Raw genomic sequence first — 26,718 nt, forward strand, 5'->3', positions numbered from 1 at the left:
CACTTGCTGCCACATCATCCTACAGAAACTGGGAGGGTTTTCCTTTTATTTGGTGCAGATTTAACATTTCTATTTTCTTTTGTTGCTTTCCTGTGACCGGTCAAAAGTGCACCATGACTTTAGGGACACACTGTATAATTTGGAAGTGAATATGTGAGAACTTATCTCTGTGTTGTGCATATATATGTATGTATGAGTATATACACACACATACACACATGTATATGTATATATATTTATGTATATATATATTTAGGTGTTTTTTCTATTTGAAGAAAATATATAAAATTTATATATATATGAAATGTAAAAATATTAAATAAATGTACATTGCTTTTTCAGTTATAGAGTTTATTTGCAAGAAAACTTCAGGTCTATTAAATATTAGCACTTTCCATTACTAATGCTCAAGGATCAAACTAACATTTAATATAGTAATAAACTGATATTACCTGATTCTGATGTATATTTCAGTCTCCCTTATCCTTCAGTCGCTGCTCCAAGAGACAGAATTCTGTTTGACTGAACTGTCATCATTTTTTCAGTTCCTGAGTCTAGGAGCTTCTCACTCAAAAGGAGACCTGCTCCAGAGACATAAAACACTGAGAAGTTCACTTGTCTCATTTACCCGGAGAGAAGAGGGAGGCTGTGAAGGGGCCAGAATAGGAAAATAGCAAACGAGAGGCTGGAGAAGGAATAGGTTTCAACATTATCATTGAAGAAACACATAGCCCTGGCCAGTTGGCTCAGTGGTAGAACATCTGCCTGGCGTATTTGATTCCCCATCAGGTCACGCAGGAGAAAAAATCACCTGCTTCTTCACCCCTCCCCTTCTCTCTCTCTCTCTTCCCCTCCAGTTGCCATGGCTCAATTGGTTCAAGCTCATCAACCCCGGGCACTGAGGATGGCTTTGTGGAGCCTCCACCTCAGGTGCTCAAAATAGCTCAGTTGCAAGCATGGCCCCAGGTAGGCAGAGCACTGGCCCCAGATAAGGGTTGCTGGGTGGATCCCCATCAGGGTGCATGGGAGAGTCTGTCTCTCTATCTCCCCTTCTCTCACTTGGGGAAATAAAAAAGAAGAGAACACAGATCCTGTGTTGGCTATTTGCCTGTGGGCAGGCTATTCAACAACTTTAAGGTTCAACTTATCTATAATACACATATGCATTTTAAATAATTTCTATCTCAAAGGTTATTGCAATATTTAATTTGATAATGTCTACGAAACTGTTAACTTAGCACCTAGAGTAAACCACGTACTCCATAGTGTGCATAACCAAAGGCACGCCATTAGCCTTTCCACACGTGTGTGCACATATGGACATATGCCTGTGTGTAAGTATGTATGCATGAACTGTACAAGCATGTACACACAGGTGTGCATATGTGTGAATGCATGTCCACATGTGTATACATGCCTAGATATGTGTATAGAATAAGGAGCACTGAAGCTCTCAGGAATTTTAGTTTGAGGTCCAGTAAGGACAAAACTTTCATCACTTCTTAATTTACCCTGGCTGGTTCTGCCATCAGCAAATTTGTAAAATAATTCACAGAGCTGTTAACAATATGTAAAAAGTAATTGAATAAGATCACTTGGTCTTTTGTTTTAATATGCATGTAAGACTAATTAATGAGCTGGTACTTCTTTTAAGTGGAAATTCCTTCATTTATTCAATTGGTAAATATATTCCAGGTACCTAGCATATGCTGGGCATTAGGAAAACACAGTCGAATCAGTGATATTCTGGCCCTACCTCAGGGAGCACATCTTGACCTGGGAAAGAGGGAGGTATAAATAAATAGCTACTCCACCTTTAACACAGGCTATTATATGGCCGGGTGTGCCCCAAGAGCAGAAAGGAGATAGTGTTTTTGGTGACATGTCATGAGGGCCTCTGAAGATGTGGCATTTAGGCTGGAACTTGAGGGGCGGGACAGCGCCATCCATGCAGGTGGAAGTCAAGGTACAGGGTAGAAAGACACCCACACTTGGAAACTCATGTGGTGTTGAGAGATGGCAAGACTGTGCTGATCTTGGTGTACATAGATGGAGTAAGCAGCGGAGAGGGGCTGAGGTGGCTGGAGATCAGCCAGGCAGGCTTCCTCACACCTGGTCAGGTAGAGAGGTTAGCTATTCTTCCTGGATGAGATAAAGAAAGGGCTTTCTGATGTCCATGTAGAAGGAGCTAATGGTGGGATCAGTTATACACATCAGAAAGATAACTAGAGGTATGTATGGATCAAATGAAATGAGGAGTAAGGAAATGGAACCACTTCACAATATGGAGGGTGCTGAACAGTGCCCTGCAAGGGACAGGAAGGGGAAAAGCACGCTGAGATGATGTGGGACATACCTGTGTTTGTCAATGAGGGAGAGAAATCATCAAGGTCACTCACGTTTCCAACCTGGGCAATTTGTCAAGGGCGGCACAAAGGCTCGGAAAGCTAACAGCAAGTTGAGATGTGGACATAAGACAAGGGTGAAGATATAAATTTAATTCAAACATTTGACTTAGAGGCACACGATACATTCTGACAGAAACACTTACATTATTACATCATTTCTATGAACTGGGTAAGCCTGAGAATAACTCAAGAATCCATTAGAAAATCTGGGACTGAATTTTCCTAATTGTAAATCTGAGGAATCAGAACAGAATTTTGAAACATTCATTTTAAAATGACACTTGGGTGTGCACGCACACACACTCAGATGTACCTGTATCTGTATATGTTTGTCTCATTTTCTTTGACTAATCTTCAGGTGTGGGAGCTCCCCTTTCTGTTGCTGAATTCTGAGATTTGTGTGTATACCTATGTGTGGTGGGTGTGTTTGTGTGTGAGGGTGTCCATACCAGTTTGTAGCCCACTGAACCCAGTCCTGGAGTTATGTCATTTTCTTAGTATTTGTGGTTCAAAAGTTAATATATATGAGGCCCAAAGATAATGGGACACAGCTTTTCCAAATTTCCCTGTAATTGTACACATATTTGCTTTCATATTTTGTGAGGATGAATGTATTGATATTGTCTCTGTGACGATTCCAAGCCCTTTAACTTCTCAAAGGAACCACGAAAAAACACAGAATAAAAGAGTTTTAGAAACGCTGTCTTGAATCACTTTGTTCAATTTACCCTTCAATGTATGGGACAAATTGGAGTCCCATGTGCCATGGAGACACTCGTTCAAGGACAGAAAACTACTACATTCACCAGAAGGTTCTCTCAAGACTTTTGACCCAGACAAGACATTTTGTTTCATGTTGTAAGCTGAACTTTAATAAACTCAAATATGACCAAGTATTGCTTCTGAGAGGTTCTGTGTTATTTATTATTGTAAATGGTGGAAATAACTTTATAACAAGGTTAAAATAGATTTAGGTTTATTTCATTTGATCTCAGCACATTCATAGAATCTGCTTTTATTCATGTTTTTTCTTAGTGTTTGAAAAATAGTAGGATTTCCCAACATAGTAACTTCAAATTTGTTTGACAAAGTTAATAACCAGTGCCAAGTGAATTTAGATAACAATAAATTTGTGTTTGGTCTCTGTTTTAGTCAGTCATGGCAGATTTATGTGTCCAGCTATGTACAAAGTGTGGGGAGAGCTGGGAATGCACAGGCTGGTGCAATACCTCAGGGCCAGACACAGGGGGAGCTGTTACAGACCCTGTGCTTCATGAGGCAAAGGGATCAGTTACCTGAACCCCGAGATCTGCCAGCCACTGACAGGTGTTGCGGCATTCAGCAGGGTGACACAGCCACGCCATGGAGAAACAGTGGGGAGGGGGCTGGGAGATTACCTACTCAATCTCGCTCTCTCCCACTCTTCAATCTCCTGCTTGTGACTGTTGTGGGCTGGGCCTGCCTAGAAGCCAGAAGGACAAGAGTAGATGATGCATTCTGTTAGCAGAGCAGGGTGAGGGAGGGTGGGTATTGCATCTGGAAGGCGATAGGGAAACATCCAGCATCACTCTTTTGTAAAGAGGGCTAACGGTATGTACTTGGGCATGAATAGAATGTGAAAATACAAAGATTTTCACGTCCTCTTTCGTAAGTTGTGCTCATGCTCAGCATCATTGGGTCCTCCAGGAAGCAGATGCCAAGAAGCAGTTAAAAGAGCCATTATTCCATACGTAGGTGGGACATAAAAACGAGACTAAGAGACATTGACAAGAGTGTGGTGGTTAGGGGGGGGGAGGGGGGAAGGAGGGAGGGGGGAGGGAGGGGGAGGGGCACAAAGAAAACTAGATAGAAGGTGACAGTGGACAATCTGACTTTGGGTGATGGGTATGCAACATAACTGATCGACAAGATAACCTGGACATGTTTTCTTTGAACATATGAACCCTGCTTTATTGATGTCACCCCATTAAAATGAATAAAAGTTTATATATAAAAAAAAAGAGCCAGAGGTCTATTGCAGTGAAGGCTTTTGAACGACAAAGAGGGGAACAAGGGGGGCTGACAGTGAGAGACCTGGGGCCCTGACGGCCTGACTGCCCTGAGAGGAGAGGGGAGGAGACCTAGGGAAGGCTCCCTTAGACCCACGCAGTTCTGGCACAATGACTGCCACAGGGCAGGGCTGCGGGGAGGGAACGGCCAACCCTGACACCGCTGTGCAGGCACGGTTGGAGGTCACCCAGGAGATGGGGGGCCTGGAAAGCAATGGACAAGCTGAGGGAGTGAGCAGCTGCGGGCTGGGCGGCCAATCCTTCCTGAGGGGGGTTTTGAGAGAAGCATCTCCCTGTCTGCCACAATTACCAGGAATGTCACCATGTCACCTCAGGAGGAGGCCGTGATGCAGCCCCTGGGTAGCAGGGAAGGCAATCCTCCTCCATCTCAGAGACGAGGGCAGCATGGAGAGCCGTGTCAAAGCAGGAGGAAGAGAGTGACCTGTCTGGACTGGAATCTTAGGTGAGGCCAAGAGTTAGGTGGGGAAAACCCCCAACTGAAACCGGTGGCTCGAGAGCACTCAGGCATGGCCACTGTCCAGTGACAATGGCACAATGACCTAGTTAGGTGGAAAGAAAGCTTCAATTAGTCACAGTGTCTACCTGAGTTGCTGTGGAGTGCCCCTTGCTGCGTAGCAATCTTGGGGGCAGCTATTGGTGCTGGGGGTTGGGCCTGTGGGCAGTGCCACTGTAGTGGAAACTAAACACACAGTAACCTAAGTTAGTACCTCCACTGCAGACCAAATAGGCAATTAAAACCAGAACCAAGGGAAATCTGTGAGGCCAGAGAGGGAGAACCACACAGCTCACTTAACAAGAAGGCAGACATGGCCCTGGCCGGTTGGCTCAGTAGTAGAGCATCGGCCTGGCGTGCAGAAGTCCCAGGTTCGATTCCCGGCCAGGGCACACAGGAGAGGCGCCCATCTGCTTCTCCACCCCTCCCCCTCTCCTTCCTCTCTGTCTCTCTCTTCCCCTCCCGCAGCCGAGGCTCCATTGGAGCAAAGATGGCCTGGGCGCTGGGGATGGCTCCTTGGCCTCTGCCCCAGGCGCTGGAGTGGCTCTGGTCGCGGCAGAGCGACGCCCCGGAGGGGCAGAGCATCGCCCCCTGGTGGGCAGAGCATCACCCCTGGTGGGCGTGCTGGGTGGATCCCGGTCGGGCGCATGCGGGAGTCTATCTGACTGTCTCTCCCCGTTTCCAGCTTCAGAAAAATACAAAAAAAAAAAAAAGAAGGCAGACACATGTCCATGAGCCGTAGGAGTGGTCAATGACACAGGCCTGGACTAGCAAAGATCTGGAGGATCTAGTCCCCCCATTTTTCTTCCAAACATCCGAAGCTATCCACAGTCACCATCTGGGGCAGGAGAAGTAGGAGGATTAGAAACCACCCTGATAGGAGATGAACTTTGATCCAACTGAATATTTACCTGAAATGTGATTGTGTTCAAGGCGAAGATACTGAGACACTCCTGAGATGAGAGGAAGTTCTTTCATCTTCACCTTATTCCCGTTGACTATCCTCTTCCCAGAGGACCCCGGGGGAACCATGGTGATGAAGCAAAATGAGGTGTATTAGATCCACAGCGACAGCAGAGCACCCCCTGATGGATGTAGAGGCGTTTTCAGAATGCAGAAATCAGGGTCTGCTCTGGGTGATGTTTAAAGAAGGTTTTGTAAGATGAGGGGCAATTTGGGACTGGGCAGAGCTTTGGATTGGTGATCCGCACAAGACGAGGAACTAGAAGTAAATGTTGATGAGTAAGCTGCTGGTTTTGATAAGTAGACTATTTTAGCTGATTCACTGTCTTAAATCTGAGGATCAAGTACTCCTGCGGCAGGTAGGTAAGTTATTTTGCTTGGTTTGAACGGATTCAGGAAAGAATGACCAGTGCTGTTTTAAGGCCCAAAGTGGAAACTGGCAGGTGTGGGAAGGATCATGGAAATTGGAAAAATAAAGACTACATTTCTTTAGTCTTGCTAACAATTTTAAATAATTGATACATTATTATTAACTAAAGTCCACAGTTTATTTGGTTTTCTTTTCTTTTTTTTTTTTTTTTTTTTTTTTTGTATTTTTCCGAAGCTGGAAACGGAGAGGCAGTCAGACAGACTCCTGCATGCGCCCGACCGGGATCCACCCAGCATGCTCACCAGGGGGCGATGCTCTGCCCATCTGGGGCGTAGCTCTGTCGTGACCAGAGCCATTCTAGCGCCTGGGGCAGAGGCCAAGGAGCCATCCCCAGCACCCGGGCCTTCTTTTGCTCCAATGGAGCCTTGGCCGTGGGAGGGGAAGAGAGAGACAGAGAGGAAGGAGAGGGGGAGAGGTGGAGAAGCAGATGGGTGCTTCTCCTGTGTGCCCTGGCCGGGAATCGAACCCGGGACTTCCGCATGCCAGGCTGACGCTCTACCACTGAGCCAACCAGCCAGGGCCTATTTGGTTTTCTTAGTTTTACGTCACATCCTTTTTCCGTTTCAGGCTCCCCTACGGGACACCACATGCCATTCCACTGTGTCCTTCGGCTCCTTCTGGATGTAACCGTTCCTCAGACTTCTCTTATTTCTGATGACCTTGACAGTTTAGAGGATTAGCTGGTCTGGCATTTTGTAAAATGTCCCCTACTTGGGATGTGTCTTAGATATGACTTACAGTTAGACTGGGGTTATGAGTTTTGGGGAAGAAGACCCCAGGTGTAAAGTGCCATTTTCATCTCATCGTACTATCAGATGGCATCTCTGCTGATGCTAACCTTGATCAGGTGGTGCGTGTCAGGTTCATCCATGGTTGGGAGTTATGTTTCTCCCTCTCCACATTGTGCTGTTTGCAAGGCAGTCCCTGAAAAGAGTGGGAAGTTATGTTATATAAGGGCAGAAGGCAGAGCATCTACATGAAATATTTGGGATTTGTCTCCATGGAAGATTTGTCCATTCTACCACACTTATTAATTCATTTTATTAGACTTGTGGATATTTTTTTTAACTCTTTGTTTAATAGTCTAATACTGTTTTATTTATTTTGTTGCTTAAGTTTTTCCAGCTTTGGCCAATGGGAGCTCTTTAGGTTGGATCCTATGTCCTCTGATATTCCTCTATTATGGTGCGCTTTAAAAAAAAATATTTTCTTGCTTCTAGGCGCTATAAGTTGTATCAGGATTATCTTGTATATTCTTTGCCCCAGTCCTAGAATAAGATATTTCTCCAGGGATTGCTGGTTTCTTTGACTGGAGAATGGTATTAGAAACCAAGATCTGGGTGCTAGGTGCACTCATTGCTACTGGGGTATCGTTGCTTCTAGGGACATTTCTTCTTTACATTCGAGTACCACATTTGTGGTCCTTTTACCGATGACTCTGCTTCTATCCCTCTCATAACAGTGTCATTTGGAAAGTCATAGAAGTCAGCCATGATATAAGCAACTTGAAGGCTAGCATGGGAATGGTTTAACCAGAAGGAACTGTGTACTGCACCCCCAGAAAGTTAAAAATGACCTTTATAGATTTTATATGGAAAAACACAGAGACTTTTTCACTTTTTCAGTGCTAATTCTAAGATTTGAACAAGGTAAATTAGAAATCTGGGAGACAAAAGTCCCACTTGATGTGACAGAGACTGCTCACAATACTGTGATGAATGAGTCTGTACACAAACACATCAATACCTGATGGGCGTGAGAAGGACAACGCTTGTTACCTTCAAGGAGGTTAAACCCTTTTCTCTCAGGCGTCCTGCTACACCAGGCTCCATAGCTACAATTTGATCCCAAGACAAAGAAATAAAGGTCAATGATCGAAGGCAATTCTTTACCATCAAATTAAGATGTGACAAATTTGTCTATTCTTCACTGACAATATTTTGCTTCTCCGGCAATACGAAGATTAAAGTGAAAGAAAAAGAAAGACTAAATTTTTAAATATTTCTTATTTCAATTCTCTGGTTGTTCCTATCTGTTCATTGAGATATCCTCCACAATTATTTTGAATCTAATAAGATGCTGTGTCATGAAAAATTAAATAAAACAAACCAAAGCAACAAAATAATTTCAGTAAAGACAGTTGAGTTGGACCCTAGTGAAGAGCTTCAACTAAAGAAAGTAGGGCTTGAAGAGATGAAGAGACATTATGTATAAAGAAATAAATATACATGTAATTGAAATCCCTTGCGGTATCAAGTTCTAAAATTTTTTGACTCTACCAGCTAGAGTATATACAGCCTGAGCCTTTGAGAGCCTCCCCTGTGAGGAGCATTGAGAGCAAAGACGCCTTGTATAATTTGTTGTATACATTGTCATGTAGCCTGTCTCATGAGCCACAGTTGATTGGCCAGGCAGGAATCAACCATGATCTAGTGACACACAAGTGGACCCTGATGCTGATCGAGGGACACCATTGTCAGTGAATGAAAATCTGGGCAAATAGTGGTGCTCTATCCTAGATTGTGACTAATCAACTAATTGCTTTTCTCTCCAGGAAATGAGATAGTGCCTCTGAGCAGCTGTAGGAGTACCAGGGTTCAGATAATGGCCTGAGCTGTGGCCAGCAGTGTTTTGGTCTCCATGAGTCTTGCTTTTGTGGCTGCAAAGATAGTTTCTTATGCTCTCTAATTTCTTGGAAGGCTCTTATGATAAAAATGTTGTTTGTAAGTTACCTGAATAGGACTTAGCTCCCTGAAACTTAGAAGAGTCTAACAGAATGTAACATATTAAAAGGACCCAAGATTATGGATTGTGGGTTCTTTGAGGGCAGGTATCAAGTCTTGCTTTTAGATCTAAAGTGGGTGCTTTCAGCGAATGCTCAACATATGATTAAGAAAAGGGTGAATGAATGAACAAGGCCCAGAGTTTAAGAATGTGACTGAGAGCAGAAACTACTGTAATTCCTGGAACCTGTGTTAAACAATACTAAAACTAGTCATTCTTTCCTGTTTGTATGTTAAATAATTCTGAGACCACACAAAAAATAGCTTAGTTTTTTGCTCCAAGTATTCCTGTTTCTGGATAAGACCATAAACCAACTAACTAAACAATTTACTTGTCAAGACTAAGAGCTTCCTTAGCAAGACTCTTCAAAACCCTTGCCTTACTATATTCACTAATCCAAAACTACAGTGTCATAACCTGTCCAGCCCACACCAGTCCTCCACTTAGCAAACCACCTTAAAAAACACCAGCTTGGGTCCTATAAGTGCTATTAATACCCTACATTAATTTTCATTTTAAGTCACTACAACCCATCAAGGTGATAATCTCCCTTATTGAGATGTGACAAATTTGTCTACTCTTCAACAAATCCATTTTGCTACTTCAGCAAAACCAGGTGACGCTTATAGACACGATTTTGCTTCAAAAGTAGATTTTAATGGTGGTCTTTAGGGGACTTGATGTCAGTATAACACAACCAGTTTTAGGTTCTTTTTATTTCTAAAAAAATATTATTCACAGTTTTTGAATGTACACAAACCTGCTAAGTACAGAAAAGTATAGATGTCAGTGTTTTCTTCAGAGGACTTGAAGCATGAAGCAATAGGATGTCTTTGTTACTCTGCCTAAGGAATAAAATAGTTGGACTTGAAGTTACTTCAAAAATCTTTTCAACTCTAAGATTTGGGTTTCAGTAAATCTGTGGAAGTGCTGACTACATTCCATTTTGAATAAATGTCTGAATTGTTTGCTACTGTGCTGAGTGCAAGAAAAATCTAACGCTGTTCTAGACTTTGAAAGAGAAAGTGGCTGAAGGTACACAGTAAACTATTAAGGCCCAATGGCCCATTAAAGACAGAGTTTAATTTCTCAAATATACACAAAAATGCACAGCTCTAGACTTGCAGTAAAGTATCTGTCATAGCTCAAATGACTCTAAAAAATGGCTGTCAATTCCAGACGTTTCCAGCTGAATGGGACAACAGCTACCACATGTCATACAATACACCACACACAATGCAAACATACCATTCACGTCCACAACTGAGATATTTATGGCATTTTCCATGGTTGCCATGTCAACCCATGGAGCAACCAGGCCATTAAATCATGCTGTCAGCAGGCGAAGACAGTAACACTGAAAAAAAAATTCCAGTTGCTGACATGAAACATTACATTTATCATTTCAAGACTTTTTTTCCCATCTGCCTCTTGCTTTATGCTCTTCATAGCTGTGGAGCTGGCCTTTTAGGGTACAAAGAGAATATGAATGAGCTGTTTAAAATGCTGTCTAAATCCCAGCCATAGAACTTATTTTTATAGGACTTATTTTCTTCAGATGATAATCTTGAGGTCACATGCCAAGAGAGGAAGAGCTGTGTTGAGAGCTGACGCACTATTGATATAACTGGCTGATTTTTAACTGTCTAACTCAGACCTATCGCTTCATTTCTCTTTTCTGCATGAAATTGTTTTCAGCAAACATCCGGGTTTTGAGGGTATTCAGTTTGATTTCTTCTGAAATGGTTAGATTTTCAGGATCATAGAGAAACACAAGTCAATGAAATTGGAATGGGCTCTACAATCACTAACAACACAACCAACAGTACATTTTTCTAGCCAATCCCAGCTTTACGTGATCATATTAATTTCAGGAAAGTTACTTCATTGAACATATAACTACATATAGTTTAAATTTTCTACCATCAGAAGACTTTTCACACATAAATTCATACATCAGAAAAAGGTTTTCTGTGGCACTGCTAGGAATGTTAGGTTAAAAAATAAGGTAACTGTGATATTTCAGTGTCAGTGATAATACTAGTCTCAAATCAGGGACTATTTTGCACAAGTAGGACAACAGTGACTCAAAGTTTCCTCTGCTTTGCTTCATATTTTCTTCTCTCCCATGTATGCCCATTTCCACTTCCCCTTGTAGATCAAACCTGCAGGATTCTGATGGGGCATGTTAGCAGCTCACATGTACGCTGTCTGTTCGCTACACTTCCTGGAGAACCATCCCAAGGTAGTACACTCAGTGAGAAACAAGCCTGGACATGAATCTTCTCTAACTGGTCACCAGAAGAGCTCTCCACCCCACACTCCCCCGTGTGGGACCCACAGCCCTTGAAATGCATGCCAGCCCACAGGTATAGTTCTGGAAAAGAGAGAGAGAGTGTAACCAGAGAGTGGAGAAGGGAGCCAGGATACCATCAAACAGATACCAGGACAAAGGCAAGAATGTGGAGGGAAATCTAATGATCTCAGCCACCTAGCAGTTCACAGAGGAGCAAGTGAGGCGGGTCCTATCAGAGCAGCAACCCGGGCATCAGGGCTGGAGAGAATGTGGCTGGGTCTTCAAGGAGAGGTTGGCAGATTGTGACAGTTGTATCTGGGGAAGAAGTGACTTCCATGCTGAAGAAATCCCTATAAGTGCCCAGTGGTGGGAAAATGCAGATGGAATCCCAGAAATAGAAAGTAGGTTGTGTGCTTTTAAATAAATTACAAGAAAGGGCCAAGCTGTGCAGGGCTATGGGCACCTAGGTGAGGAGCTTGCAGTGGTAAAGGTCTGAGTAGGAGATGTGGTCGATCTGTGCTCCTAGGTGATGTCTATAAAATGAATCTGATGGGGAAGATGATAAACTTACAAAGTCATTAAAAGTTTATTGGACTAATTGGATTTGGGAAATGAAAAAGATCATAAACAGAGGATTCAAAAATGATGATTTAAAGTCTGGATGTATTAAGATTTGGTGAAAATTTCTCTCCCAGATGTTTTGAAAGTAAAAAAAAAAAAAAAGAATGATGCATTTAGAATGAATAAGTAGTGTAATTCATACAAAGGAACAGAATGCAACAATGAGAAAGATATATAGAAGCACAAAAATATTGGTTGACAGAACAACAAGGAGCCAGGCATGAAACAGTAAATATGGAGTGATTTCACTTATTTAGAGTTCAAGAACAAATCTCTGCCATTGGACAGACAGTGGGGACCCTTGTGCAAGGGAGGGGAAGGTGGAAAGGATCTCAGCTGAGCTGGAAGTGTTCTGACCCTTGATCTGGGTGCTGGCTACAGGATGTGCTGGGTTTGTGAAAATTCACAGGATGGCTCATGGATAATATGTTCACTTTTATTTATGTTGATCTATGGTAAAAGTTTTCACAAAATGGCATGCCTTGTTTTGGAAATCTCAATTTAAGAAGGGAAATAATCTAACAGGAGGTCTTTAAAAGTTTAGCCCTAGAATCTGGGGTAATCAAGATCATGTTTCATGGATTCCAGGAAAATTAGGAACATGATTCAGCAAATTAAGTCATTGCATCACATTGCTAAACCTGACATGTCCCAGCCTCAATCCTCCCAACCCCTCAGCCCAAGCCTTGGAAGGTCAGAGCAACACCCACAGGCCTGGATACAGTTGCCACTAGTAACACCAAGAAACAAAAAACTGAGTCATTGTCTCATTAATTTAAACAGAAGAATAAATATTGATAAGGGCAGGTGCAGGAGGACTACTGCTTTGCAGCTCCAGAATAAAACCAATGCAGCTCAGTTGCTGCCCACACTCAGATGGAAATCCATCATTCCTTGCCAGCCCAGGTGGTCAGCTGCACTGTGAAGATTAGCAGAGAGACTTGTGATAATTTATTGACCTTGTACTTACAGCAGTAACCCACAGACAGACTTTTACCGTCCAGGAGCTCAGTACTTAAAAGTGTTAAAGTTATGTCCCAGGTTCAAAGAAGGGAGTGTACAGCTATTGATATGCTTCAAAATCTGAATGCACTGTTAGTTTTTCTATGTCACTGTAACCTTTCCCAACTTCTCCCCACCTGGAGGAAAAGGAAGCTTTGAATTAAAAAAAAAAAAAAGAAGAAGAAGAAGAACCAGATTGCTCCCAGTTGGATGCCTAAGAAGTTGCCATAAGTACATACTATGAACTCCTTGAGAAGGCAGCAGTGACAAAGAACGAGATGGTGTTGGGGTGACAGGATAGAATATTAAGTACTCAGAAAAAATGTGACCCAGATTTAAAAACACTCTTGTCATCCACATTACTCCAACAACACATAGGTGGCACCTATAAAAATTGTGGATTTTAATTAATACTTTCAACTTCTCATCAGAACTGGTTGAAGCAGACAATCTCTTTGCTTACTTCTGATACTTTGATACATAATGACTACAGACAGCAGGGAAAGAGGAGTGGAGGTCTGAGCAGGAAGGCAGGGTGGGGCAGAGGGTGGAAAGGGGAAGGGAAAGAGACTGCTTGGGGTGGAGGCTGTGTCATGCAGTGTATAGACGGTGCTTTATGGAGTAGTTGTACTGTTGAAACCTGTGTGGTTTGGCAAAACATGTCATCCCAATAATTAAAAAATTAATTTAAAACATTTAGAAAAGAATGCTTTGCATTTTTATAAAACTTGATGCTAGTTGAAGCTGTTTCCCAGATAAAAACATACTTTAGATCTCTCCCCAGCCCCTGCTTTCCATTTTGGTGCCAGGACATGGGTGGTAACATGTTAGGCATGATCGAGGCCGCTTAAAACTGACATTCTTGTTACTGTAAGCTGACACAAAGTTTCCTTCCCTCTACATTCCTCCTAACTCTCCCCATCAGACAGTCAGCCAGCTCCCAACCCTTTAGAACTCTGGCTATTAGGATGATGGCCTGAAGGATCAGACTTAATTATTTTACACTATCCTCTTTGTTTCATCTTGCCTCCCTTCCAAAAAATGATAAACCCAAACAATACAAACATGCAAATGTTTCCCCACCAAACAAAAGCAAAACCTTTAGTGAGTTAAAGGAAAAGCCCTTAAGATAAAAATGGTACTCAGCATCCTTTTAAGTCTGACTCTAGATTTTCCTTCCCATGATTCCACCTGTGTTAGCGCCTTTTCAAGGCCCTTCATTGACTCTGTGTCAAAATAGTTTCCTTATTTTGCTTTTCTTTCAGGTGTATCTTTTGCCTGGGATCCCCCTTCCTCCATTTTTGTCTATAAAACTTTTACCCTTTCTCCGAACCTTAAGTTCAGATTTTACTTCCTTCGTGAAATCTGTAAATAGTGGTGTACTGCTGGCATCTCCTTCCAAAGCCATGTTCAGTTGATAGCTTGAGACCAGCCCCAGTGGAAGTATTTACACCATGGAAACTGGCAAATGCTACAGATCAGAACTAGATTTATTTGTTGTTGTTTTTTTAACTAGATTTAAGAAAATGGTGAAAGAAATGTTAACATAGCAGATTAAATGTAAAAGTATGCAGTGTTTATTATATTGGAAAAGCACACACATTTGAGGAAATATTCTTGTAGTATTTGAGAACTATTCTCCAATTTAGCAAAGAAACCGCTCACACTATTGATGACCAGATGAAGTTCCATCATGTTTTCATTTTTTCCCCTTTCGTTTTACTAGGTAAGAAACATGAACAAGAAATAGCAACCAATGTCCATTTTGGAGTTGTACTTGTTCATCAATGAGGTGAGCAACTTGTTGCTAAATCTGATAGAATTAAGAATTTATTTGTGGTCCAGTTTTCAATAATCATAGTTGAATCACAACCATAATTTGGCTATGAATACAAAAGCCCAACAAAAACCAACAGAAACGTTATGTTGAAATCAGTTGGCTATATGAAATTTAAAATGAGTATTTTATATTTTATAATTGTTTGTAAATTGTATGGCACACATTTAGGTAATTTCTGTAAGTAAATAAACACTCACACACACTTTTTTTTTCCAGAGAATCAGTTATTAAGAGCAGAATACCATATCTGTGAGCAAATGTGCCAGAGAGAGAGGAGGTGGAGGCAGGGACTGACTAGCTGACCTGCTCACCTGCCCATAAATGTGGCTTTCTTTAGGGCTGTTGTAGGGAAAAGGGACCTAATGCACGGGAAGCTCTTGGTGCACCATCCTGGAAAACAGCAATAATAACAGCAGTATGCGTCCTGAGAATAAAGATGGCAAAAGTCTGTTGAGTGTTTACTATATATCGGCTGATTCTGAACTCGACTTGCTTATCTTTCATGGCAATCTTACTCAGTGAGTTCTATGTTGCTCCCATTTTACAGTTGAAGAAACTGAGCCAGAGATTAAGCAGTCTGGCCAGGGGTCTACACTTGGGAGTATTCAGTAAGCTCCTACTGAGACTTAGATAACATTAAAATATGGTTTTCAGAGGTGGCTTTGTTCTCTCATTTTCCCTCCACTCACTGTTTCCTGTTATTCCATACTCTCTTATTTCGCTTCTTGTGTGTCTGTCTACTCTCTCACTTGAACGTCAGCCACTTGACAGAAAAGAGACAGGAAACATTATACAACAATCTTCTTTTTTTCTCCTTCTTTGTTGCTCCTTTCGAGGTTTTATTAACTTCTAAAAATATTTTGATATAACATCAAGCTTATAGAAGTATTGCAATAATAGTGCAAAAAATTAGCATGCACCATTTGTTCAGATTACACATTTATTTCTATTTTGTCCTATTTTCTGTATCCTCTCTTCTTTTCTCCCCTCTACCTAGTCTGTGCCAGACATCAAGTCCGTGCCAAATCTACCACTATAGCATCTTACCCTTCAATTAGTCTCCACACCCTTGTGTATGAACAGGGCAACATAGTCTCATTCTAATTATGATATCCCTCCTTGTCTGTTCATAGCAGAGCACAGTTAGCCCTAAGTTTCAATGGTTTGCTAGAGTGTTACCCCGCTTTCTACAGAGCTGCATGGAATGTACCTTAGACAAGTAATGCCCTATGCTGTCTAAAACTCTTGGGTCCAAATGTATTTCAACATCTAGCAATTCAGGGACTTTAAAAGGTCATATGGGAAATATTGCATGCATTTAATAACATCTCTAGTGAAGTCTGGGTGAGCAAGTCTATCATCAAGCACAGAAAGTTCTGCGGCAAATGCAGAACAAGCATGAACTTTACATACATATTCTCTGTTTAGTGCACGCTAGTTTTAGCCACCTGTTGAGTCTGGTGTCAAAATTTCAGTATTCAGAGCTTCTTGCTATTTGAAATTCAACATAAAGTGTGAGAATGTACATTTTTATATAGGAAGAGATAGGTGCTAGATACATACTTTAGTGATTTTTAAAATTATTTTATTTTTTATTATTTATTAATGTTTGAGAAGCGAGAGAGAGAGAGAGAGAGAGAGAGAGAGAGAGAAAGGAGGGGGGAGGAGCAGGAAGCATCAACTCCCATATGTGCCTTGACTGGGCAAGCCCAGGGTTTTGAACCGGGGACCTCAGCATTCCAGGTTGACACTTTATCCACTGCACCAACACAGGTCAGGCCATACTTTAGTGATTGATCAACTGTATAGTATCTAAATTACATGGAAAATAAATAGATAAGTTTTAATTAACAGTGTTAAAAATTATAATAATCTCAAAAATACTGAAAGCAGCAAGATATTGACAAGTTTCTGCGAAATATACTGCTTCTCCCCACATACAGCAGAATGGAATTTAAATCTTAAAGATGATAAACAAAAACTAATTCTTTCTCAACAAGAAAAGCTACTATGATGTCAGGGATTTGAGGACTCAGATGCAGTGAAGGTAGTGGTCTTTCAAAACCAAGACAAGCATTGGGACCACTGGCTGGTTCACTTACCAGTAAGTAATATAGTCTATTTTATGACAGTACACTGGTTATCACATAAAATGACCAAATTTCCAAATGCTTTGTTCTTTTTACATTTACTAAGTAGATAGAATGAATAGTCTGCATTTAGCAGCACTAGACCTCTTTTCTCTGAAACTTTAATTTATATTAAAGTTATACTTTCTATTAGTTTTTATCCAACATGAAACTAAATCTCAGATAAATTCCTGTATGTTATTTATTTGGTACACTTACTAGAATTCTGCTTCTTAAGCTAAAAGTTCATACTAAACAGGTATTTGAGGCTGGCTATGGTTGACCTAAAGAAAAACTTGCAAATATGGGTTGGGATGGACCTTAATGTCACTGGCCCCAAAGTAGTTTTGAGGTCCTTGGATCTTATCTTAGAAAGAAGAATTTCAGTCAAAAAATGCAAATAGCAAAAAAACAACAACAACAACAACAACAACAAAAACACACACCGAGGTTTATTGGCAAAGGGAGAAGAATACACTCGGAAGATTTCCAAGTGGGTGACTGACACCAATCTGAGTGCCCTGCTTGGTTACATAGATTTTCATGCTTGACTGGGCATTCTCCGGCCTCCTGATTGCCCCCTGACCCCCGCCCTTTTGTTCCCGCCGGTTGCATGCTCATGTCTCTGCAGTGGTGGGCGGTCCTGCGCCTGCACTCTTCTGTTTGAGGCCATGTCCATGCTCTTTTCCATCATTTTGTCCTTCTATGGCTGGTGTCCCTGGTGGAAGGTCACACAGAGGTCACGCCCTATTTGTTGGTCCCTTTGCTCATGTTCCTTATTGGTGGCAACTGCCTTAGGCCACATCAAGACCTTGAAAACCATGGTCAGTCACCTGGTTATCAATTGCTGATTATGTTTACAGTTGATATTTATTTTCCCTCTTTGTCCCTCCGCTAATGTCTGATTAGTTACCTACACTAACACCTAACATTATTTATACATGTAAAAGTTTTGTGATTAAATTCTTGTTATATATGCTTTATTCTCAGTTTCCATTTATTGGGGTTGATCAACATTGTGTCCATTTTAAGGACTGATGAAATGTGAGTTTAAACAAATTGCCATAGCCATGAATCAAATCAGAAGGCATCAGCCAGTGATACTATGTTTTAAAGGTTCCAAATTAAGTAGTAAGTTGCATAATATATCCAGATGGTATTTGGGCTCTGACTCATTAGACTTAGAGACCGGGAATCACAGTTTTTCTGAAAGACCACTCTTTCCAACAAAAGCAGCAATCCCCCTCCCATGGAAAAGATGACTCTGGGTTGATGCTGCCCTGGACACATGAGGCTGAATCTCAGAGTTGAGTACATCTTGGAATCAGCAACTTTTGAAGCCAAATTACCTATACCAGATGCAGAGAGGTAGGCAACCATGCTGCTACCTTGCTTTTGTTTGTTTTGTTTTTTTTTAGAGTGTGCTGCACCTTCTGAACAAAGTGACAACAGCTGCAACTGTCTACCTGCCACCAGATAGCTGGTCTGATGTGAATTACTAACAGCAAGTACTGTGACCTCCCTCCACTAACAGCAAAGGAGGCTTTGTGTTTGTAGGCAGCATCCTGGCAGGCAGGCACCAACGTGGAGAAGAGGTGAGATTGAGTGGTGCCAGCCAGCAGATGATCTGTGGTGACCCAGAGTCCCACAAGAAAAACGTCATTATGTGTCCCAAAGGCAGCACATTCCAAGGACAAAACCAATGGAGGGAAAATCAAGAGCTGGCCTGATAGAGCTGCAAACTAGAATCACTACATTTTTAAAGTACTGCTTTCCAGCTCAGACATAAAATTATATTTAAATTTCCTGCCTCTGTGCAATCAAAAGGAGCCAACTGAAAGAAATGTGCACTTCAAGGCTGTAAATCTGAAACTTCCTAATCCCCTAAAGTCCACACTGGACTTCTTGCCTCCATGGAAACAACAAAGCATTCAGCCAACTGATTGGCCTCCAATGAATTTTAGATAAGACAGCTTGGAAGGGAATGGATGTGATTTTAATGCAGAAGAAAGTGCTGGAAGGGAGGTCCACTTGGTTCATATTTGAATAAAGCAAACAAGGCAGACGAAAGGCTGACAGCTGTAAATGACATTGTCAGTACAAAAATTATCAGCCAGTTTACAATCTGTTTGCTTATGTTGAACAAACAGACTGTGTGTGGCATCCTTTGGCCTCGTGAATGGCAGAAATACTTGCGGCTTCAGAAAAGCTATCTGCTCTCCTGCAGCCCAGCCACAATTAGATCGCCATTTGACAGCCACACTGAAAAGAAAACTGTGTCCCCCCGCCTTCCCCCCACACACTGCCTTGCCTCTTTGCTTTCTCTTTTCTTTCTTTTTCTTCAGCTGCTTCTTCATAAGACAAGCACTGAAATTGGCATAGACCCTTGTCTTGTATAGATGGTGTGAGTTATGTTAGTTCTGTTGCTGGATCAAGCCATTTACTATGTGTCTGACATTCCAAGTGGGAGATCTTAGGTAACCTTGCTAGCTTTGCTAAGCTTAGTGCCAACAGTCTTCATTTTTCATTCCTTACAGGAAGCAGAAGTCAGGAGCCACCCCCCAACCCCCACAGAGAAAGCATTTTTTTCTTCTTTGTGCAGCCTGTCTCAAAGACCCTTTGCTTTGAACTTGCTTACATTGAATTTGGAGCCAAAACAGAACACAACACAAGAAGAGCTATGCAGCAGGCACCCAAGCTCCATTTCCTCTCCAAGCAAGGCCCAAACTGCCCAAGGTTCAGGTAGGACTACTACTGCAGGGGGCTCTGCCTTTGCCTAACCCAGCCCCCAGCATGAAAGCAATGAGTTGTGTGGTCCCATTACTTAATCCCCTCTGTTTTACAAACTCATAACACAGAAATAGCTCCTTTTGTTCAGAAAGAACAGAGAGCAAACACGGGTACTAATTTCATCCCTCATATTCTCCGAGTTTCCCCTGGATAACTGCATCAGAGAGATTTGAACCTCTGGTAGTGGCTTTTCATACAGGCCTGGAGGCTATTTGGATACTCTTGGCTTCTTACCTGTGAGATTCCTGCTCACCTTAGAGTAAATCACACACCCTCTTCCCTGGGGGCCCATGCACCTTTGTAGAACTACACGCTGGAAACAGTAATCTCATAGGAAGGCAACTCTTGTCTACAGAAACAAGGCTTTTGTTTTTCATGTTCCACTTTGTGTATTTTCAATATTTATTGTGTCTCTTTCTTGTAGACTTAGCCAAGAGGTATTCAATTTGCAGAGATGAGCAAGTCTTCCCTTTATGCTCTCCTTTCTTTTTGCTTTTTTTTTTTTAATATAAAGAATTGTTTAGAGGTACTTGGTTTATTTGATGAAAAGAAATACTGATGATAGGTGAGTGTGGTGTGTTTGCAGCAGATAACCAGGGCAGAGCAGGCCACACAAAGCCGGAAGACCGTGGTAATTACTGCTAAGCAGCGAAGCATCAAAACACCTCTTGTATGGAAAGTTCATCCAATTACCACTAACCTAAGAGGAGAGGTATGTTTCCTCTATGCTTTCCATTTTAATCTAAATTGCTGTTGCTTTTTCTCTGATATGGCCATCCATCATAAAGAGTTGACCACCATTAAAACTGTTTGATTTGGAACCCTGTAGTGTTTGGCTAAGAGGGTAAATGCAAATTTGATGAAAGAATGGGAATAAATTTACATATCAGCCTCAGCTCACATGGAGAAAGTAAACACTCTGTTTATCTCAAGTGTCACTTTATGATCTCAGTAGAATATAAAACTGACCTTGGCCCAGTCATTGCAAAAGGTCTAAATGAAATATGCAGTTGCCTGAATGCGACTTACTGAGGTAGAACCTGCGGGTAAACCCCGCGGAACTCGGCAAACAGGGCGGCAGAGGGCAGGCTGGGAAGGCATTTGCTCTGATAAACTGCAAAATGAAATTCCAGAGTGAGGGGCTGGTGGACAGGAGAGGATAACAAAAACCCTACTCCGTGCATCTCCTTCGCTCATCGTGAACTAAGCCCGCTTAGCCCGCAGTTTTAGTCTTTAGTTATCTACAAATTAAAAGAACAAAAGAATTTTGAAGACATCGGAATTCACACTTGGATGCAGTGTGTGCATTCACCAGGCTTTTGTTTTATCATTTGGGGACAAGAGTAAGATCATCATTTTGCTTGGTTTCTCGAAACTAAGCTTGATCTGAGGATCTGAGGAACTTCACCACTCCGCATGCACACAGGTAGTTCACACTGCGGGAGCCTAATTCCTCTCGGCTGTTTCAATGCTTGCATTTTCCAGAATATTTTTAATTAGTTTTTTTTTCAAGCTAAGTCAATATTCATCAGTATATAAAAGAACATCAGACTTTTGTTCAAACCGAAGGCTTTTGAGTGCACAGAAAACTATTCAGATCGACTGCAGGCATCTGTATTGATATGTTACCGCTACTTTTGCCCACCGCGGAGTTCATTGCAGAAAATGAAGGAGTAAAGGGTTATCTATGGAGGAAAGTGGATGGCACAATATATAGAAAATTTGAGTTCTTCTGGAAATTTTCCTCACTGTAGCACAGAAACATACCCTGAGTAAAAGAAAGGTAAAAACTATTTTGCAGTTAGAGTTTAAATTAGAAAAAAAAAAAAAAAGATTCTTGTAGAATATAGTTATGCATTTTCTTTTATAGTCAATAAAATATTTATTTTTCAAAGAAATAATATATGTCACAGAATAACACAAAGCCTTAATGGAAAACCTCATAGAAACTCCATATCTAAGTACAGTTTGCATTTTAAGTTGCTAAATAATTAAGCATATTTAGAAACTTTTCAGGGTTAACTGAGGTTTGTGAGGCTAAATGGGTGGGAGTTTTGGGAAACTTAGTGTGAATGAGGAGAAAGCACCTATTTTTAAAAGGTATTTGGAAAGAGACTGGCATGTTTGTCTGCAGTGAAGTATAATTTTTTTCTTTTAAGGGAGAGCATGAATACAGTCCCCCACTACCACAAATTACTCAGTTGAGTTTCTCACATTTGGGGAAATTGCAAGGGTCAGCACTTCAGAATGCAATGGATAAGCCTCACCCTGGGGAAGCCACCTTCATGATCGTGGTTCTCTCTGGCCAGGTAAATATTTGTGAAGGATAATTTTTAAAAAGTACATGTTTGTGTGTGTCTGTGCAGGGGGATAGTATATGCACTTAAGAAACTAAGATGGTAGAGACTCTCTTCCAAGATGTCCTGTGTTCACATACATGGGCACCCAGACTAGTGGGACCCACACAGCATTGCTTCTGGTCTGAAGTGGTTGTAAAACCACCACCACAACAAAAAAACAAAACAAACAAACAAACAAACAAAAAAAGAGGCTCATGGCTGAGCAAACTATACTACAACTCAGTAGGCCCTTTCTTTCCCACATTCCAAGATGTTTGAGTCTGAGTAACAGAGCTTCCAGAAAGCAAAATGTAATGCTTCATAGAGTATTGATATGATTAAAAAAAAACAACAAAAATCTAAGAAAAGAAGAAACAATCACTACAGCATAGGATCTGAGTACCCAGGGCACAGGGCAGTGGGGCATGCGTGCCACTCGTGGGCCATCTCAGACCTAGGATGCACCTTGAAGTGCGTCATTTACTCAAAATGAAGATCACCCTCTACCCATCACCCGCTGAACCTCATTAGATGGTCCACACACTAAAACTGATAGCTAGGGTGGGGAACTACCCAAATGTTTATCATTGACTGATTAACGGATAAACAAGTAGGGCACATCCATACAAGGAGTTATTACCTGGCAGGGGAAAGAAAAAAAAATGATATATGCTCATTGTAATAAATATCAGATACATGATGAATTCTGAAAACAGTGCTACATGAAAGAAACCAGTCAAAAGATCAAATGCTATATGATTGCATTTCTATGAATTGTCTACAATAGGCAAATCTAGGGATTCCCTGGGGCTTGGGTTGAAGGCAGGAATGAATAATGATGACTGATGGGTATGGGGTCTGTTCTTTGGGGTGATAATAATGTTCTAAAATTAGATATCACATTCAAATTCAGAATCAAAGCTGAACTTGAGTGTGATAATTACAGTGTGTCCATAAAGTCATGGTGCACTTTTGACTGGTCAGAGGAAAGCAACAAAAGACAATAGAAATGTGAAATCTGCACCAAATAAAAGGAAAACCCTCCCAGTTTCTGTAGGATGATGTGGCATCTTGTGTGCATGCGCAGATGATGACATAACACCGTGTATACAGCGGAGCAGCCCATGGCCATGCCAGTCGAGATGTGAACAGTACAGAGGAAAGTTCAGTGTGTTCTGTGGTTCGCTAAATTCGAATCTGTGACCAAAGCACAACGGGAATATCGGCACGTTTATAATGAACGCCATCACATAGGAATAACATTACTTGGTGGGATAAGCAGTTGAAGGAAACCGGCAGTTTGGTGAAGAAACCCCGTTCTGGTAGGCCATTAGTCAGTGACGAGTCTGTAGAGGCTCCACGGGATAGCTACCTAAGGAGCCCTAAAAAATCTGTGCGTGAGCCCACATTGAACTGCACTGCATAGGTATAAAACTGGGAGAGTTTTCCTTTTATTTGGTGCAGATTTCATATTTCTATCGTCTTTTGTTGCTATCGTATGGCCGGTCAAAAGTGCACTATGACTTTACGGACACACTGTATTTGTGGCTTATCTGTGATGTACCAGGTATAGAAGGCCACGAGAGAGAATAAAAATACTTGTGGAACTCATGATCTAGCAGGAGAAAGGCAAATGTCTACAATATATAAACACCTAACCAGATTCCTGAGTGCATGAATAATAATATAATGTCTTGAATGCAAATCAGAGTGAGTTTAACTATTCTAAGACATGGAATGCTCATGAAAGGGCAATATTCAAGTCCAGACACTTTAGTCCAGAAAGAGCACACTTAGAAAAATCTGGTTGGTCAGGACTTTGGAGGAACTACCAATCACATACAAGACAGAGAGGCTGAGGAAGCACGGACACTCCACCACAGAAGGAGCAGATGCGTGTGTGGCAGTTCCTGCCTCGCCTCCTCACACCCTTGCTTTGGGCATCACCTCAGTTAATCCTCAGAATCCTGAAAAGAAGATTATAAGCAATGATACTACCTCCATTTTTCAGATGAGGAAACTATGGGATAGAAATATTAAGGAATTTGTTTTAAGGTCAATTAGTAAAAGACAAAACTAACTCTAATATAACTGTTGATCACCCAGGCTTATACCCTGAACCACTACCCTCTTCTGGTCTCCTGTTCCAAATAGTCCCAAAGTATATACAATTTACTAATAAATAAAAACTTCAGGAGGAAGCACATCCATTCTCTTTTTGAATTTTTTTTAAAGATTTTATTTATTCATTATAGAGAGGGGGGGGAGAGAGAGAGAGAAAGAGAGAGAGAGAAGGGGGGAGGAGCAGAAAGCATCAACTCCCATATGTGCCTTGACCAGGCAAGCCCAGGGTTTTGAACTGGCAACCTCAGCGTTTCCAGGTTGACACTTTATCCACTGCACCACCACAGGTCAGGCTTTTTGAATTTTTTTTAAAATTGAATTTAGTGGTGGTGGCACTGGTTAACAGGTTTCAGGTGCCCGATTCTGTGATACATCTGCACACCGTATTGTATACCATCTTGTGTTTTCACTCCCCTGCCCCAAATCAAGTCCTTGACCCAAGAGATGTTCACGCAGAGGCCAACAGACCATTTGTTGGAAACGTGAAGGGTCTAAAGTATTGGGATCAAATGACCTATATGTTCTTTTAACCATAGTAACCACTCTGATGTGGTGACTATGGGATGTAAGAACAGAGTCCAAGTCCTTGCATATGGTTGTGCAAGTGGGTGCTGCATATTCACACACATCATGGGTTTGAATAGTTATTATTATGATTTTCCTGAAGATGGAAGTACAGAGTTTTACCTGTTCTTTATATGCTCCAAGTTTCCATTTAGGTCTTTAGGGGTGCTGACCATACCTGATTTAGAAAGGTAATTGTAAATGGTAGACAGGAATCATATATTCTAGAGCAAATTTGGTGCTGATTATTGATTGATGACATGTCACAAAATTCCTAACACAGGCACATGATACAACAAGACATCTTTTTTTTTTGGAAAAAAATCTACGTTTCTGATCTTGAATGACTTTTGAAAGGATGGCCCTGCCTTTGCAGTTTTGAAAATACATTCTGAAGTATGTCTTCATAAGAGAAAAGAAGCCCTACCAGGCAGTGGCGCAGTGGATAGAACGTCGGACTGGGATGCAGAGGACCTAAGTTCAAAACCCCGAGGGTGCCGGCTTGAGTGCAGGCCCATGTGGTTTGAGCGAGGTTCATCAGCTTGAGCCCAAGGTTGCTGGTTTGAGCAAGGGGTCACTGGGTCTGCTGTACCCCCCTTGTCAAGGCACATATGAGGAAGCAATCAATGAGAAACTAAGGTGCCACAATGAAGAATTGATGCTTCTCATCTCTCTCCCTTCAGTCTGTCTTTCCCTCTCTCTGTTCCCTCTCCCTGTCTGTCTCTGTCATAAATAAATAAATAAATAAATAAATAAATAAATAAATAATAAGAAAGTTTATAAGCAATTCATAGGCATGGAACAAGCTGATTTCATGGCCCACTTTGCTCCCAGTGAGTCCCATTTTAAATCTCTCTCAAATTCACTCTGTGGCCGAGAAACATGGCAGAGTTGCATGTGGAGGGCCGGAGGGCTGGGAGACCAGGAGGCCCAGGCAAGTCCTGGAGCCACGTCCTGGACCTCAAACTCTTCCTCCTTCTGTCTCTGAAGAATCCAGTAAGCTATGGCTGAAAGCCCAATCATGCATCAGGTCTCAGGGTGATTAGTCAAAGAAACAAAACAAAACAAGAACAGAGAATCTGAAACTATTTTATCATCCTATTGTATCATTATTATTAAACTCTAAAGAGAAGTATTATAAACATAAAAAACATGACATGTTAAAACTGAAAAAAGCATGACATTTTAAAAAAGCATGGCATGTTAAAGCATGCTATCTTTATAACTTAATACTTTCTAATTTGTAAAGTACTACAAGTGTATTAATGTGAACAGTGGTAGGAATATGAATGATATTCATAATCTTCTTTACAGTTACAGCACTTGAAAGTAGCCAGTTATTATCTCTATGTCTTTTCTGTATTCTTTACATATGCACATTATTATTTTTATGTAATTAAGTCCATCACTTAATGTGTTGCATAAGCAAAAAATGCATATACTCTTGTAATTTTTGCCTGAGAAAAACATTGCAAATTGTCCTCATAGTTAAATGTGTTTGTCTACTACACGGTTTTTATTATCTTAAGATAATCTGATATCTTAACACTGTTTATCCTACTTTATAGATAAAGCATTTTTTTAGAGACTTGAAACCACATAAATTTATTTTCTTACAGTTTTGGAGATCAGAGTCCTAAAATAACAAGCTGTATTTTTCCTGAAGACTCTAAGAAATGAGCTTTGCCCTGCCTTTTCCGGTTTCTAGAGAACTCCTGATTGCCATGGCTTGTAGCCCCTCCCTCCATCCTCAGGTCTCTCTTTTCCATCCTCAGATTTTCTCTGACTCTAACTTCCTGCCTCTCTCCCTCCTGGAAAGACCCTAGTGATTATGTTGAGCCCTCCTAACTCACCCAGGATAACAGA

General features: G+C 41.4%; 1 non-coding gene across 1 annotated transcript; it reads right to left on the bottom strand.

Annotated features, from left to right (window-relative positions):
- Nucleotides 1-21,980: 21,980 nt before the first annotated feature.
- On the bottom strand, nt 21,981-22,142 carry LOC136309648 (U1 spliceosomal RNA). The gene has a single exon (XR_010726340.1). It is a non-coding gene; the product is annotated as a U1 spliceosomal RNA (small nuclear RNA).
- Between the last annotated feature and the right edge of the window lie 4,576 nt (nt 22,143-26,718).

This window comes from Saccopteryx bilineata, chromosome 6 (assembly GCF_036850765.1).
Source record: "Saccopteryx bilineata isolate mSacBil1 chromosome 6, mSacBil1_pri_phased_curated, whole genome shotgun sequence".
NCBI classification, from domain to species: Eukaryota; Metazoa; Chordata; class Mammalia; order Chiroptera; family Emballonuridae; genus Saccopteryx; species Saccopteryx bilineata.